Raw genomic sequence first — 18,394 nt, 5'->3', positions numbered from 1 at the left:
CAGAGAAATGGCGATGAAAATCTGCAGTTTTTCGGCTGTAACTTTACAGGTGTTGCTCGCAGCGCATTGGGACTGCGATCAATCGATTTCTCTCGCAAAATTACGTCGGAATAGTGCCTGAAAGAATTAATCGCAGCACTTTTCAAAGTCGTCGAAATTTTTACCAAAAATGCAAAGGGGTTAGCCTTGGATTTTTTTCTGGCCGACAGTTCTTTTGTCTTGGAATCGATTTGTATGACCCTTTCCGGAGTAAATCGACCCCCAGGAACTCAAAAAACACACGAAAAAAAGCGTAGGACCAACAGCAGAGAAATGAGGACGAAAATAAGCAGTTTTTCGCCTGTAACTTTTGATCCGTTGCTCGCAGCTTATTGGGACTGCGCTTAATCGATTCCTCTCGCAAAATTACGTCGGAATAGTGCCTGAAAGAATTAATTGCAGCACTTTTCAAAGTCGTCGAAATTTTTACCAAAAATGCAAAGGGGTTAGCCTTGGATTTTTTTTGGTCGCAAAATCTTTCGTCTTGGAATCGATTTGTATGACCCTTCCCGGAGTAAATCGACCCCCAGGAACTCAAAAAACACACGAAAAAGAGCGTAGGACAAACAGCAGAGAAATGAGGACGAAAATAAGCAGTTTTTCGCCTGTAACTTTTGATCCGTTGCTCGCAGCGTATTGGGACTGCGCTTAATCGATTCCTCTCGCAAAATTACGTCGGAATAGTACCTGAAAGAATTAATTGCAGCACTTTTCAAAGTCGTCGAAATTTTTACCAAAAATGCAAAGGGGTTAGCCTTGGATTTTTTTTGGCCGAAAAATCTTTTGTCTTGGAATCGATTTGTATGACCCTTTTCGGAGTAAATCGACCCCCAGGAACTCAAAAAACACACGAAAAAGAGCGTAGGACCAACAGCAGAGAAATGAGGACGAAAATAAGCAGTTTTTCGCCTGTAACTTTTGATCCGTTGCTCGCAGCGTATTGGGACTGCGCTTAATCGATTTCTCTCGCAAAATTACGTCGGAATAGTGTTCTAAAGAATTAATTGCAGCACTTTCCAAAGTCGTCGAAATTTTCACCAAAAATGCAAAGGGGTTAGCCTTGGATTTTTTTTGGCCGAAAAATCTTTTGTCTGGGAATCGATTATTATGACGCTTTTTAGACTAATTCGACGCCCAGGAACTCAGAAAACACATGAAAAACAGCGTAGGACCAGCAGCAGAGAAATGGCGATAAAAATCTGCAGTTTTTCGGCTGTAACTTTACAGGTGTTGCTCGCAGCGCATTGGGACTGCGATCAATCGATTTCTCTCGCAAAATTACGTCGGAATAGTGTTCTAAAGAATTAATTGCAGCACTTTCCAAAGTCGTCGAAATTTTCACCAAAAATGCAAAGGGGTTAGCCTTGGATTTTTTTTGGCCGAAAAATCTTTTGTCTGGGAATCGATTATTATGACGCTTTTTAGACTAATTCGACGCCCAGGAACTCAGAAAACACATGAAAAACAGTGTAGGACCAGCAGCAGAGAAATGGCGATGAAAATCTGCAGTTTTTCGGCTGTAACTTTACAGGTGTTGCTCGCAGCGCATTGGGACTGCGATCAATCGATTTCTCTCGCAAAATTACGTCGGAATAGTGCCTGAAAGAATTAATCGCAGCACTTTTCAAAGTCGTCGAAATTTTTACCAAAAATGCAAAGGGGTTAGCCTTGGATTTTTTTCTGGCCGACAGTTCTTTTGTCTTGGAATCGATTTGTATGACCCTTTCCGGAGTAAATCGACCCCCAGGAACTCAAAAAACACACGAAAAAAAGCGTAGGACCAACAGCAGAGAAATGAGGACGAAAATAAGCAGTTTTTCGCCTGTAACTTTTGATCCGTTGCTCGCAGCTTATTGGGACTGCGCTTAATCGATTCCTCTCGCAAAATTACGTCGGAATAGTGCCTGAAAGAATTAATTGCAGCACTTTTCAAAGTCGTCGAAATTTTTACCAAAAATGCAAAGGGGTTAGCCTTGGATTTTTTTTGGTCGCAAAATCTTTCGTCTTGGAATCGATTTGTATGACCCTTCCCGGAGTAAATCGACCCCCAGGAACTCAAAAAACACACGAAAAAGAGCGTAGGACAAACAGCAGAGAAATGAGGACGAAAATAAGCAGTTTTTCGCCTGTAACTTTTGATCCGTTGCTCGCAGCGTATTGGGACTGCGCTTAATCGATTCCTCTCGCAAAATTACGTCGGAATAGTACCTGAAAGAATTAATTGCAGCACTTTTCAAAGTCGTCGAAATTTTTACCAAAAATGCAAAGGGGTTAGCCTTGGATTTTTTTTGGCCGAAAAATCTTTTGTCTTGGAATCGATTTGTATGACCCTTTTCGGAGTAAATCGACCCCCAGGAACTCAAAAAACACACGAAAAAGAGCGTAGGACCAACAGCAGAGAAATGAGGACGAAAATAAGCAGTTTTTCGCCTGTAACTTTTGATCCGTTGCTCGCAGCGTATTGGGACTGCGCTTAATCGATTTCTCTCGCAAAATTACGTCGGAATAGTGTTCTAAAGAATTAATTGCAGCACTTTCCAAAGTCGTCGAAATTTTCACCAAAAATGCAAAGGGGTTAGCCTTGGATTTTTTTTGGCCGAAAAATCTTTTGTCTGGGAATCGATTATTATGACGCTTTTTAGACTAATTCGACGCCCAGGAACTCAGAAAACACATGAAAAACAGCGTAGGACCAGCAGCAGAGAAATGGCGATGAAAATCTGCAGTTTTTCGGCTGTAACTTTACAGGTGTTGCTCGCAGCGCATTGGGACTGCGATCAATCGATTTCTCTCGCAAAATTACGTCGGAATAGTGTTCTAAAGAATTAATTGCAGCACTTTCCAAAGTCGTCGAAATTTTCACCAAAAATGCAAAGGGGTTAGCCTTGGATTTTTTTTGGCCGAAAAATCTTTTGTCTGGGAATCGATTATTATGACGCTTTTTAGACTAATTCGACGCCCAGGAACTCAGAAAACACATGAAAAACAGCGTAGGACCAGCAGCAGAGAAATGGCGATGAAAATCTGCAGTTTTTCGGCTGTAACTTTACAGGTGTTGCTCGCAGCGCATTGGGACTGCGATCAATCGATTTCTCTCGCAAAATTACGTCGGAATAGTGTTCTAAAGAATTAATTGCAGCACTTTCCAAAGTCGTCGAAATTTTCACCAAAAATGCAAAGGGGTTAGCCTTGGATTTTTTTTGGCCGAAAAATCTTTTGTCTTGGAATCGATTTGTATGACCCTTTCCGGAGTAAATCGACCCCCAGGAACTTAAAAAACACACGAAAAAGAGCGTAGGACCAACAGCAGAGGAATGAGGACGAAAATAAGCAGTTTTTCGCCTGTAACTTTTGATCCGTTGCTCGCAGCGTATTGGGACTGCGCTTAATCGATTCCTCTCGCAAAATTACGTCGGAATAGTGCCTGAAAGAATCAATTGCAGCACTTTTCAAAGTCGTCAAAATTTTCACCAAAAATGCAAAGGGGTTAGCCTTGGATTTTTTTTGGCCGAAAAATCTTTTGTCTTGGAATCGATTTGTATGACCCTTTCCGGAGTAAATCGACCCCCAGGAACTCAAAAAACACACGAAAAAGAGCGTAGGACCAACAGCAGAGAAATGAGGACGAAAATAAGCAGTTTTCCGCCTGTAACTTTTGATCCGTTGCTCGCAGCGTATTGGGACTGCGCTTAATCGATTCCTCTCGCAAAATTACGTCGAAATAGTGCCTGAAAGAATTAATTGCAGCACTTTTCAAAGTCGTCGAAATTTTTACCAAAAATGCAAAGGGGTTAGCCTTGGATTTTTTTTGGCCGAAAAATCTTTTGTCTTGGAATCGATTTGTATGACCCTTTCCGGAGTAAATCGACCCCCAGGAACTCAAAAAACACACGAAAAAGAGCGTAGGACCAACAGCAGAGAAATGAGGACGAAAATAAGCAGTTTTTTGCCTGTAACTTTTGATCCGTTGCTCGCAGCGTATTGGGACTGCGCTTAATCGATTCCTCTCGCAAAATTACGTCGGAATAGCACCTGAAAGAATTAATTGCAGCACTTTTCAAAGTCGTCGAAATTTTTACCAAAAATGCAAAGGGGTTAGCCTTGGATTTTTTTTGGCCGAAAAATCTTTTGTCTTGGAATCGATTTGTATGACCCTTTCCGGAGTAAATCGACCCCCAGGAACTCAAAAAACACACGAAAAAGAGCGTAGGACCAACAGCAGAGAAATGAGGACGAAAATAAGCAGTTTTTCGCCTGTAACTTTTGATCCGTTGCTCGCAGCGTATTGGGACTGCGCTTAATCGATTCCTCTCGCAAAATTACGTCGGAATGGTACCTGAAAGAATTCATTGCAGCACTTTTCAAAGTCGTCGAAATTTTTACCAAAAATGCAAAGGGGTTAGCCTTGGATTTTTTTTGGCCGAAAAATCTTTTGTCTTGGAATCGATTTGTATGACCCTTTCCGGAGTAAATCGACCCCCAGGAACTCAAAAAACACACGTCAAAGAGCGTAGGACCAACAGCAGAGAAATGAGGACGAAAATGAGCAGTTTTTCGCCTGTAACTTTTGATCCGTTGCTCGCAGCGTATTGGGACTGCGCTTAATCGATTCCTCTCGCAAAATTACGTCGGAATAGTGCCTGAAAGAATTAATTGCAGCACTTTTCAAAGTCGTCGAAATTTTTACCAAAAATGCAAAGGGGTTAGCCTTGGATTTTTTTTGGCCGAAAAATCTTTTGTCTTGGAATCGATTTGTATGACCCTTTCCGGAGTAAATCGACCCCCAGGAACTCAAAAAACACACGAAAAAGAGCGTAGGACCAACAGCAAAGAAATGAGGACGAAAATAAGCAGTTTTTCGCCTGTAACTTTTGATCCGTTGCTCGCAGCGTATTGGGACTGCGCTTAATCGATTCCTCTCGCAAAATTACGTCGGAATAGTGCCTGAAAGAATTAATTGCAGCACTTTTCAAAGTCGTCGAAATTTTCACTAAAAATGCAAAGGGGTTAGCCTTGGATTTTTTTTGGCCGAAAAATCTTTTGTCTTGGAATCGATTTGTATGACCCTTTCCGGAGTTAATCGACCCCCAGGAACTCAAAAAACCCACGAAAAAGAGCGTAGGACCAACAGCAGAGAAATGAGGACGAAAATAAGCAGTTTTTCGCCTGTAACTTTTGATCCGTTGCTCGCAGCGTATTGGGACTGCGCTTAATCGATTACTCTCGCAAAATTACGTCGGAATAGTACCTGAAAAAATTAATTGCAGCACTTTTCAAAGTCGTCGAAATTTTCACCAACAATGCAAAGGGGTTAGCCTTGGATTTTTTTTGGCCGAAAAATCTTTTGTTTCGGAGTCGATTTGTATGACCCTTTCCGGAGTAAATCGACCCCCAGGAACTCAAAAAACACACGAAAAAGAGCGTAGGACCAACAGCAGAGAAATGAGGACGAAAATAAGCAGTTTTTCGCCTGTAACTCTTGATCCGTTGCTCGCAGCGTATTGGGACTGCGCTTAATCGATTCCTCTCGCAAAATTACGTCGGAATAGTGCCTGAAAGAATTAATCGCAGCACTTTTCAAAGTCGTCGAAATTTTTACCAAAAATGCAAAGGGGTTAGCCTTGGATTTTTTTCTGGCCGACAGTTCTTTTGTCTTGGAATCGATTTGTATGACCCTTTCCGGAGTAAATCGACCCCCAGGAACTCAAAAAACACACGAAAAAGAGCGTAGGACCAACAGCAGAGAAATGAGGACGAAAATAAGCAGTTTTTCGCCTGTAACTTTTGATCCGTTGCTCGCAGCGTATTGGGACTGCGCTTAATCGATTCCTCTCGCAAAATTACGTCGGAATAGTACCTGAAAGAATTAATTGCAGCACTTTTCAGAGTCGTCGAAATTTTTACCAAAAATGCAAAGGGGTTAGCCTTGGATTTTTTTTGGCCGAAAAATCTTTTGTCTTGGAATCGATTTGTATGACCCTTTCCGGAGTGAATCGACCCCCAGGAACTCAAAAAACACACGTCAAAGAGCGTAGGACCAACAGCAGAGAAATGAGGACGAAAATAAGCAGTTTTTCGCCTGTAACTTTTGATCCGTTGCTCGCAGCGTATTGGGACTGCGCTTAATCGATTCCTCTCGCAAAATTACGTCGGAATAGTGCCTGAAAGAATTAATTGCAGCACTTTTCAAAGTCGTCGAAATTTTTACCAAAAATGCAAAGGGGTTAGCCTTGGATTTTTTTTGGCCGGAAAATCTTTTGTCTTGGAATCGATTTGTATGACCCTTTCCGGAGTAAATCGACCCCCAGGAACTCAGAAAACACACGAAAAAGAGCGTAGGACCAACAGCAAAGAAATGAGGACGAAAATAAGCAGTTTTTCGCCTGTAACTTTTGATCCGTTGCTCGCAGCGTATTGGGACTGCGCTTGATCGATTCCTCTCGCAAAATTACGTCGGAATAGTGCCTGAAAGAATTAATTGCAGCACTTTTCAAAGTCGTCGAAATTTTTACCAAAAATGCAAAGGGGTTAGCCTTGGATTTTTTTTATGGGCGAAAAATCTTTTGTCTTGGAATCGATTTGTATGACCCTTTCCGGAGTAAATCGACCCCCAGGAACTCAAAAAACACACGGAAAAGAGCGTAGGACCAACAGCAGAGAAATGAGGACGAAAATAAGCAGTTTTTCGCCTGTAACTTTTGATCCGTTGCTCGCAGCGTATTGGGACTGCGCTTAATCGATTACTCTCGCAAAATTACGTCGGAATAGTACCTGAAAAAATTAATTGCAGCACTTTTCAAAGTCGTCGAAATTTTCACCAAAAATGCAAAGGGGTTAGCCTTGGATTTTTTTTGGCCGAAAAATCTTTTGTCTTGGAATCGATTTGTATGACCCTTTCCGGAGTAAATCGACCCCCAGGAACTCAAAAACCACACGAAAAAGAGCGTAGGACCAACAGCAGAGAAATGAGGACGAAAATAAGCAGTTTTCCGCCTTTAACTTTTGATCCGTTGCTCGCAGCGTATTGGGACTGCGCTTAATCGATTCCTCTCGCAAAATTACGTCGGAATAGTGCCTGAAAGAATCAATTGCAGCACTTTTCAAAGTCGTCGAAATTTTTACCAAAAATGCAAAGGGGTTAGCCTTGGATTTTTTTTGGCCGAAAAATCTTTTGTCTTGGAATCGATTTGTATGACCCTTTCCGGAGTAAATCGACCCCCAGGAACTCAAAAAACACACGAAAAAGAGCGTAGGACCAACAGCAGAGAAATGAGGACGAAAATAAGCAGTTTTTCGCCTGTAACTTTTGATCCGTTGCTCGCAGCGTATTGGGACTGCGCTTAATCGATTCCTCTCGCAAAATTACGTCGGAATAGTGCCTGAAAGAATTAATTGCAGCACTTTTCAAAGTCGTCGAAATTTTTACCAAAAATGCAAAGGGGTTAGCCTTGGATTTTTTTTGGTCGCAAAATCTTTCGTCTTGGAATCGATTTGTATGACCCTTCCCGGAGTAAATCGACCCCCAGGAACTCAAAAAACACACGAAAAAGAGCGTAGGACAAACAGCAGAGAAATGAGGACGAAAATAAGCAGTTTTTCGCCTGTAACTTTTGATCCGTTGCTCGCAGCGTATTGGGACTGCGCTTAATCGATTCCTCTCGCAAAATTACGTCGGAATAGTACCTGAAAGAATTAATTGCAGCACTTTTCAAAGTCGTCGAAATTTTTACCAAAAATGCAAAGGGGTTAGCCTTGGATTTTTTTTGGCCGAAAAATCTTTTGTCTTGGAATCGATTTGTATGACCCTTTTCGGAGTAAATCGACCCCCAGGAACTCAAAAAACACACGAAAAAGAGCGTAGGACCAACAGCAGAGAAATGAGGACGAAAATAAGCAGTTTTTCGCCTGTAACTTTTGATCCGTTGCTCGCAGCGTATTGGGACTGCGCTTAATCGATTTCTCTCGCAAAATTACGTCGGAATAGTGTTCTAAAGAATTAATTGCAGCACTTTCCAAAGTCGTCGAAATTTTCACCAAAAATGCAAAGGGGTTAGCCTTGGATTTTTTTTGGCCGAAAAATCTTTTGTCTGGGAATCGATTATTATGACGCTTTTTAGACTAATTCGACGCCCAGGAACTCAGAAAACACATGAAAAACAGCGTAGGACCAGCAGCAGAGAAATGGCGATAAAAATCTGCAGTTTTTCGGCTGTAACTTTACAGGTGTTGCTCGCAGCGCATTGGGACTGCGATCAATCGATTTCTCTCGCAAAATTACGTCGGAATAGTGTTCTAAAGAATTAATTGCAGCACTTTCCAAAGTCGTCGAAATTTTCACCAAAAATGCAAAGGGGTTAGCCTTGGATTTTTTTTGGCCGAAAAATCTTTTGTCTGGGAATCGATTATTATGACGCTTTTTAGACTAATTCGACGCCCAGGAACTCAGAAAACACATGAAAAACAGTGTAGGACCAGCAGCAGAGAAATGGCGATGAAAATCTGCAGTTTTTCGGCTGTAACTTTACAGGTGTTGCTCGCAGCGCATTGGGACTGCGATCAATCGATTTCTCTCGCAAAATTACGTCGGAATAGTGCCTGAAAGAATTAATCGCAGCACTTTTCAAAGTCGTCGAAATTTTTACCAAAAATGCAAAGGGGTTAGCCTTGGATTTTTTTCTGGCCGACAGTTCTTTTGTCTTGGAATCGATTTGTATGACCCTTTCCGGAGTAAATCGACCCCCAGGAACTCAAAAAACACACGAAAAAAAGCGTAGGACCAACAGCAGAGAAATGAGGACGAAAATAAGCAGTTTTTCGCCTGTAACTTTTGATCCGTTGCTCGCAGCTTATTGGGACTGCGCTTAATCGATTCCTCTCGCAAAATTACGTCGGAATAGTGCCTGAAAGAATTAATTGCAGCACTTTTCAAAGTCGTCGAAATTTTTACCAAAAATGCAAAGGGGTTAGCCTTGGATTTTTTTTGGTCGCAAAATCTTTCGTCTTGGAATCGATTTGTATGACCCTTCCCGGAGTAAATCGACCCCCAGGAACTCAAAAAACACACGAAAAAGAGCGTAGGACAAACAGCAGAGAAATGAGGACGAAAATAAGCAGTTTTTCGCCTGTAACTTTTGATCCGTTGCTCGCAGCGTATTGGGACTGCGCTTAATCGATTCCTCTCGCAAAATTACGTCGGAATAGTACCTGAAAGAATTAATTGCAGCACTTTTCAAAGTCGTCGAAATTTTTACCAAAAATGCAAAGGGGTTAGCCTTGGATTTTTTTTGGCCGAAAAATCTTTTGTCTTGGAATCGATTTGTATGACCCTTTTCGGAGTAAATCGACCCCCAGGAACTCAAAAAACACACGAAAAAGAGCGTAGGACCAACAGCAGAGAAATGAGGACGAAAATAAGCAGTTTTTCGCCTGTAACTTTTGATCCGTTGCTCGCAGCGTATTGGGACTGCGCTTAATCGATTTCTCTCGCAAAATTACGTCGGAATAGTGTTCTAAAGAATTAATTGCAGCACTTTCCAAAGTCGTCGAAATTTTCACCAAAAATGCAAAGGGGTTAGCCTTGGATTTTTTTTGGCCGAAAAATCTTTTGTCTGGGAATCGATTATTATGACGCTTTTTAGACTAATTCGACGCCCAGGAACTCAGAAAACACATGAAAAACAGCGTAGGACCAGCAGCAGAGAAATGGCGATGAAAATCTGCAGTTTTTCGGCTGTAACTTTACAGGTGTTGCTCGCAGCGCATTGGGACTGCGATCAATCGATTTCTCTCGCAAAATTACGTCGGAATAGTGTTCTAAAGAATTAATTGCAGCACTTTCCAAAGTCGTCGAAATTTTCACCAAAAATGCAAAGGGGTTAGCCTTGGATTTTTTTTGGCCGAAAAATCTTTTGTCTGGGAATCGATTATTATGACGCTTTTTAGACTAATTCGACGCCCAGGAACTCAGAAAACACATGAAAAACAGCGTAGGACCAGCAGCAGAGAAATGGCGATGAAAATCTGCAGTTTTTCGGCTGTAACTTTACAGGTGTTGCTCGCAGCGCATTGGGACTGCGATCAATCGATTTCTCTCGCAAAATTACGTCGGAATAGTGTTCTAAAGAATTAATTGCAGCACTTTCCAAAGTCGTCGAAATTTTCACCAAAAATGCAAAGGGGTTAGCCTTGGATTTTTTTTGGCCGAAAAATCTTTTGTCTTGGAATCGATTTGTATGACCCTTTCCGGAGTAAATCGACCCCCAGGAACTTAAAAAACACACGAAAAAGAGCGTAGGACCAACAGCAGAGGAATGAGGACGAAAATAAGCAGTTTTTCGCCTGTAACTTTTGATCCGTTGCTCGCAGCGTATTGGGACTGCGCTTAATCGATTCCTCTCGCAAAATTACGTCGGAATAGTGCCTGAAAGAATCAATTGCAGCACTTTTCAAAGTCGTCAAAATTTTCACCAAAAATGCAAAGGGGTTAGCCTTGGATTTTTTTTGGCCGAAAAATCTTTTGTCTTGGAATCGATTTGTATGACCCTTTCCGGAGTAAATCGACCCCCAGGAACTCAAAAAACACACGAAAAAGAGCGTAGGACCAACAGCAGAGAAATGAGGACGAAAATAAGCAGTTTTCCGCCTGTAACTTTTGATCCGTTGCTCGCAGCGTATTGGGACTGCGCTTAATCGATTCCTCTCGCAAAATTACGTCGAAATAGTGCCTGAAAGAATTAATTGCAGCACTTTTCAAAGTCGTCGAAATTTTTACCAAAAATGCAAAGGGGTTAGCCTTGGATTTTTTTTGGCCGAAAAATCTTTTGTCTTGGAATCGATTTGTATGACCCTTTCCGGAGTAAATCGACCCCCAGGAACTCAAAAAACACACGAAAAAGAGCGTAGGACCAACAGCAGAGAAATGAGGACGAAAATAAGCAGTTTTTTGCCTGTAACTTTTGATCCGTTGCTCGCAGCGTATTGGGACTGCGCTTAATCGATTCCTCTCGCAAAATTACGTCGGAATAGCACCTGAAAGAATTAATTGCAGCACTTTTCAAAGTCGTCGAAATTTTTACCAAAAATGCAAAGGGGTTAGCCTTGGATTTTTTTTGGCCGAAAAATCTTTTGTCTTGGAATCGATTTGTATGACCCTTTCCGGAGTAAATCGACCCCCAGGAACTCAAAAAACACACGAAAAAGAGCGTAGGACCAACAGCAGAGAAATGAGGACGAAAATAAGCAGTTTTTCGCCTGTAACTTTTGATCCGTTGCTCGCAGCGTATTGGGACTGCGCTTAATCGATTCCTCTCGCAAAATTACGTCGGAATGGTACCTGAAAGAATTCATTGCAGCACTTTTCAAAGTCGTCGAAATTTTTACCAAAAATGCAAAGGGGTTAGCCTTGGATTTTTTTTGGCCGAAAAATCTTTTGTCTTGGAATCGATTTGTATGACCCTTTCCGGAGTAAATCGACCCCCAGGAACTCAAAAAACACACGTCAAAGAGCGTAGGACCAACAGCAGAGAAATGAGGACGAAAATGAGCAGTTTTTCGCCTGTAACTTTTGATCCGTTGCTCGCAGCGTATTGGGACTGCGCTTAATCGATTCCTCTCGCAAAATTACGTCGGAATAGTGCCTGAAAGAATTAATTGCAGCACTTTTCAAAGTCGTCGAAATTTTTACCAAAAATGCAAAGGGGTTAGCCTTGGATTTTTTTTGGCCGAAAAATCTTTTGTCTTGGAATCGATTTGTATGACCCTTTCCGGAGTAAATCGACCCCCAGGAACTCAAAAAACACACGAAAAAGAGCGTAGGACCAACAGCAAAGAAATGAGGACGAAAATAAGCAGTTTTTCGCCTGTAACTTTTGATCCGTTGCTCGCAGCGTATTGGGACTGCGCTTAATCGATTCCTCTCGCAAAATTACGTCGGAATAGTGCCTGAAAGAATTAATTGCAGCACTTTTCAAAGTCGTCGAAATTTTCACTAAAAATGCAAAGGGGTTAGCCTTGGATTTTTTTTGGCCGAAAAATCTTTTGTCTTGGAATCGATTTGTATGACCCTTTCCGGAGTTAATCGACCCCCAGGAACTCAAAAAACCCACGAAAAAGAGCGTAGGACCAACAGCAGAGAAATGAGGACGAAAATAAGCAGTTTTTCGCCTGTAACTTTTGATCCGTTGCTCGCAGCGTATTGGGACTGCGCTTAATCGATTACTCTCGCAAAATTACGTCGGAATAGTACCTGAAAAAATTAATTGCAGCACTTTTCAAAGTCGTCGAAATTTTCACCAACAATGCAAAGGGGTTAGCCTTGGATTTTTTTTGGCCGAAAAATCTTTTGTTTCGGAGTCGATTTGTATGACCCTTTCCGGAGTAAATCGACCCCCAGGAACTCAAAAAACACACGAAAAAGAGCGTAGGACCAACAGCAGAGAAATGAGGACGAAAATAAGCAGTTTTTCGCCTGTAACTCTTGATCCGTTGCTCGCAGCGTATTGGGACTGCGCTTAATCGATTCCTCTCGCAAAATTACGTCGGAATAGTGCCTGAAAGAATTAATCGCAGCACTTTTCAAAGTCGTCGAAATTTTTACCAAAAATGCAAAGGGGTTAGCCTTGGATTTTTTTCTGGCCGACAGTTCTTTTGTCTTGGAATCGATTTGTATGACCCTTTCCGGAGTAAATCGACCCCCAGGAACTCAAAAAACACACGAAAAAGAGCGTAGGACCAACAGCAGAGAAATGAGGACGAAAATAAGCAGTTTTTCGCCTGTAACTCTTGATCCGTTGCTCGCAGCGTATTGGGACTGCGCTTAATCGATTCCTCTCGCAAAATTACGTCGGAATAGTGCCTGAAAGAATTAATCGCAGCACTTTTCAAAGTCGTCGAAATTTTTACCAAAAATGCAAAGGGGTTAGCCTTGGATTTTTTTCTGGCCGACAGTTCTTTTGTCTTGGAATCGATTTGTATGACCCTTTCCGGAGTAAATCGACCCCCAGGAACTCAAAAAACACACGAAAAAGAGCGTAGGACCAACAGCAGAGAAATGAGGACGAAAATAAGCAGTTTTTCGCCTGTAACTTTTGATCCGTTGCTCGCAGCGTATTGGGACTGCGCTTAATCGATTCCTCTCGCAAAATTACGTCGGAATAGTACCTGAAAGAATTAATTGCAGCACTTTTCAGAGTCGTCGAAATTTTTACCAAAAATGCAAAGGGGTTAGCCTTGGATTTTTTTTGGCCGAAAAATCTTTTGTCTTGGAATCGATTTGTATGACCCTTTCCGGAGTGAATCGACCCCCAGGAACTCAAAAAACACACGTCAAAGAGCGTAGGACCAACAGCAGAGAAATGAGGACGAAAATAAGCAGTTTTTCGCCTGTAACTTTTGATCCGTTGCTCGCAGCGTATTGGGACTGCGCTTAATCGATTCCTCTCGCAAAATTACGTCGGAATAGTGCCTGAAAGAATTAATTGCAGCACTTTTCAAAGTCGTCGAAATTTTTACCAAAAATGCAAAGGGGTTAGCCTTGGATTTTTTTTGGCCGGAAAATCTTTTGTCTTGGAATCGATTTGTATGACCCTTTCCGGAGTAAATCGACCCCCAGGAACTCAGAAAACACACGAAAAAGAGCGTAGGACCAACAGCAAAGAAATGAGGACGAAAATAAGCAGTTTTTCGCCTGTAACTTTTGATCCGTTGCTCGCAGCGTATTGGGACTGCGCTTGATCGATTCCTCTCGCAAAATTACGTCGGAATAGTGCCTGAAAGAATTAATTGCAGCACTTTTCAAAGTCGTCGAAATTTTTACCAAAAATGCAAAGGGGTTAGCCTTGGATTTTTTTTATGGGCGAAAAATCTTTTGTCTTGGAATCGATTTGTATGACCCTTTCCGGAGTAAATCGACCCCCAGGAACTCAAAAAACACACGGAAAAGAGCGTAGGACCAACAGCAGAGAAATGAGGACGAAAATAAGCAGTTTTTCGCCTGTAACTTTTGATCCGTTGCTCGCAGCGTATTGGGACTGCGCTTAATCGATTACTCTCGCAAAATTACGTCGGAATAGTACCTGAAAAAATTAATTGCAGCACTTTTCAAAGTCGTCGAAATTTTCACCAAAAATGCAAAGGGGTTAGCCTTGGATTTTTTTTGGCCGAAAAATCTTTTGTCTTGGAATCGATTTGTATGACCCTTTCCGGAGTAAATCGACCCCCAGGAACTCAAAAACCACACGAAAAAGAGCGTAGGACCAACAGCAGAGAAATGAGGACGAAAATAAGCAGTTTTCCGCCTTTAACTTTTGATCCGTTGCTCGCAGCGTATTGGGACTGCGCTTAATCGATTCCTCTCGCAAAATTACGTCGGAATAGTGCCTGAAAGAATCAATTGCAGCACTTTTCAAAGTCGTCGAAATTTTTACCAAAAATGCAAAGGGGTTAGCCTTGGATTTTTTTTGGCCGAAAAATCTTTTGTCTTGGAATCGATTTGTATGACCCTTTCCGGAGTAAATCGACCCCCAGGAACTCAAAAAACACACGAAAAAGAGCGTAGGACCAACAGCAGAGAAATGAGGACGAAAATAAGCAGTTTTTCGCCTGTAACTTTTGATCCGTTGCTCGCAGCGTATTGGGACTGCGCTTAATCGATTCCTCTCGCAAAATTACGTCGGAATAGTGCCTGAAAGAATTAATTGCAGCACTTTTCAAAGTCGTCGAAATTTTTACCAAAAATGCAAAGGGGTTAGCCTTGGATTTTTTTTGGCCGAAAAATCTTTTGTCTTGGAATCGATTTGTATGACCCTTTCCGGAGTAAATCGACCCCCAGGAACTCAAAAAACACACGAAAAAGAGCGTAGGACCAACAGCAGAGAAATGAGGACGAAAATAAGCAGTTTTTCGCCTGTAACTTTTGATCCGTTGCTCGCAGCGTATTGGGACTGCGCTTAATCGATTCCTCTCGCAAAATTACGTCGGAATAGTACCTGAAAGAATTAATTGCAGCACTTTTCAAAGTCATCGAAATTTTTACCAAAAATGCAAAGGGGTTAGCCTTGGATTTTTTTTGGCCGAAAAATCTTTTGTCTTGGAATCGATTTGTATGACCCTTTCCGGAGTAAATCGACCCCCAGGAACTGAAAAAACACACGAAAAAGAGCGTAGGACCAACAGCAGAGGAATGAGGACGAAAATAAGCAGTTTTTCGCCTGTAACTTTTGATCCGTTGCTCGCAGCGTATTGGGACTGCGCTTAATCGATTCCTCTCGCAAAATTACGTCGGAATAGCACCTGAAAGAATTAATTGCAGCACTTTTCAAAGTCGTCGAAATTTTTACCAAAAATGCAAAGGGGTTAGCCTTGGATTTTTTTTGGCCGAAAAATCTTTTGTCTTGGAATCGATTTGTATGACCCTTTCCGGAGTAAATCGACCCCCAGGAACTCAAAAAACACACGAAAAAGAGCGTAGGACCAACAGCAGAGAAATGAGGACGAAAATAAGCAGTTTTTCGCCTGTAACTTTTGATCCGTTGCTCGCAGCGTATTGGGACTGCGCTTAATCGATTCCTCTCGCAAAATTACGTCGGAATAGTGCCTGAAAGAATCAATTGCAGCACTTTTCAAAGTCGTCGAAATTTTTACCAAAAATGCAAAGGGGTTAGCCTTGGATTTTTTTTGGCCGAAAAATCTTTTGTCTTGGAATCGATTTGTATGACCCTTTCCGGAGTAAATCGACCCCCAGGAACTCAAAAAACCCACGAAAAAGAGCGTAGGACCAACAGCAGAGAAATGAGGACGAAAATAAGCAGTTTTTCGCCTGTAACTTTTGATCCGTTGCTCGCAGCGTATTGGGACTGCGCTTGATCGATTCCTCTCGCAAAATTACGTCGGAATAGTGCCTGAAAGAATTAATTGCAGCACTTTTCAAAGTCGTCGAAATTTTTACCAAAAATGCAAAGGGGTTAGCCTTGGATTTTTTTTGGCCGAAAAATCTTTTGTCTTGGAATCGATTTGTATGACCCTTTCCGGAGTAAATCGACCCCCAGGAACTCAAAAAACACACGAAAAAGAGCGTAGGACCAACAGCAGAGAAATGAGGACGAAAATAAGCAGTTTTTCGCCTGTAACTTTTGATCCGTTGCTCGCAGCGTATTGGGACTGCGCTTAATCGATTCCTCTCGCAAAATTACGTCGGAATAGCGCCTGAAAGAATTAATTGCAGCACTTTTCAAAGTCGTCGAAATTTTTACCAAAAATGCAAAGGGGTTAGCCTTGGATTTTTTTTGGCCGAAAAATCTTTTGTCTTGGAATCGATTTGTATGACCCTTTCCGGAGTAAATCGACCCCCGGGAACTCAAAAAACACACGAAAAAGAGCGTAGGACCAACAGCAGAGAAATGAGGACGAAAATAAGCAGTTTTTCGCCCGTAACTTTTGATCCGTTGCTCGCAACGTATTGGGACTGCGCTTAATCAATTCCTCTCGCAAAATTACGTCGGAATAGTACCTGAAAGAATTAATTGCAGCACTTTTCAAAGTCATCGAAATTTTTACCAAAAATGCAAAGGGGTTAGCCTTGGATTTTTTTTGGCCGAAAAATCTTTTGTCTTGGAATCGATTTGTATGACCCTTTCCGGAGTGAATCGACCCCCAGGAACTGAAAAAACACACGAAAAAGAGCGTAGGACCAACAGCAGAGGAATGAGGACGAAAATAAGCAGTTTTTCGCCTGTAACTTTTGATCCGTTGCTCGCAGCGTATTGGGACTGCGCTTAATCGATTCCTCTCGCAAAATTACGTCGGAATAGCACCTGAAAGAATTAATTGCAGCACTTTTCAAAGTCGTCGAAATTTTTACCAAAAATGCAAAGGGGTTAGCCTTGGATTTTTTTTGGCCGAAAAATCTTTTGTCTTGGAATCGATTTGTATGACCCTTTCCGGAGTAAATCGACCCCCAGGAACTCAAAAAACACACGAAAAAGAGCGTAGGACCAACAGCAGAGAAATGAGGACGAAAATAAGCAGTTTTTCGCCTGTAACTTTTGATCCGTTGCTCGCAGCGTATTGGGACTGCGCTTAATCGATTCCTCTCGCAAAATTACGTCGGAATAGTACCTGAAAGAATTCATTGCAGCACTTTTCAAAGTCGTCGAAATTTTTACCAAAAATGCAAAGGGGTTAGCCTTGGATTTTTTTTGGCCGAAAAATCTTTTGTCTTGGAATCGATTTGTATGACCCTTTCCGGAGTAAATCGACCCCCAGGAACTCAAAAAACACACGTCAAAGAGCGTAGGACCAACAGCAGAGAAATGAGGACGAAAATAAGCAGTTTTTCGCCTGTAACTTTTGATCCGTTGCTCGCAGCGTATTGGGACTGCGCTTAATCGATTCCTCTCGCAAAATTACGTCGGAATAGTGCCTGAAAGAATTAATTGCAGCACTTTTCAAAGTCGTCGAAATTTTTACCAAAAATGCAAAGGGGTTAGCCTTGGATTTTTTTTGGCCGAAAAATCTTTTGTCTTGGAATCGATTTGTATGACCCTTTCCGGAGTAAATCGACCCCCAGGAACTCAAAAAACACACGAAAAAGAGCGTAGGACCAACAGCAAAGAAATGAGGACGAAAATAAGCAGTTTTTCGCCTGTAACTTTTGATCCGTTGCTCGCAGCGTATTGGGACTGCGCTTAATCGATTCCTCTCGCAAAATTACGTCGGAATAGTGCCTGAAAGAATTAATTGCAGCACTTTTCAAAGTCGTCGAAATTTTCACTAAAAATGCAAAGGGGTTAGCCTTGGATTTTTTTTGGCCGAAAAATCTTTTGTCTTGGAATCGATTTGTATGACCCTTTCCGGAGTTAATCGACCCCCAGGAACTCAAAAAACCCACGAAAAAGAGCGTAGGACCAACAGCAGAGAAATGAGGACGAAAATAAGCAGTTTTTCGCCTGTAACTTTTGATCCGTTGCTCGCAGCGTATTGGGACTGCGCTTAATCGATTACTCTCGCAAAATTACGTCGGAATAGTACCTGAAAAAATTAATTGCAGCACTTTTCAAAGTCGTCGAAATTTTCACCAAAAATGCAAAGGGGTTAGCCTTGGATTTTTTTTGGCCGAAAAATCTTTTGTTTCGGAGTCGATTTGTATGACCCTTTCCGGAGTAAATCGACCCCCAGGAACTCAAAAAACACACGAAAAAGAGCGTAGGACCAACAGCAGAGAAATGAGGACGAAAATAGGCAGTTTTTCGCCTGTAACTTTTGATCCGTTGCTCGCAGCGTATTGGGACTGCGCTTAATCGATTCCTCTCGCAAAATTACGTCGGAATAGTACCTGAAAGAATTAATTGCAGCACTTTTC

Source organism: Diprion similis, chromosome 9, assembly GCF_021155765.1.
Source record: "Diprion similis isolate iyDipSimi1 chromosome 9, iyDipSimi1.1, whole genome shotgun sequence".
Lineage (NCBI taxonomy): Eukaryota > Metazoa > Arthropoda > Insecta > Hymenoptera > Diprionidae > Diprion > Diprion similis.
The sequence above is the reverse complement of the archived record's forward strand: the minus strand, read 5'-3'. Positions refer to the sequence as shown.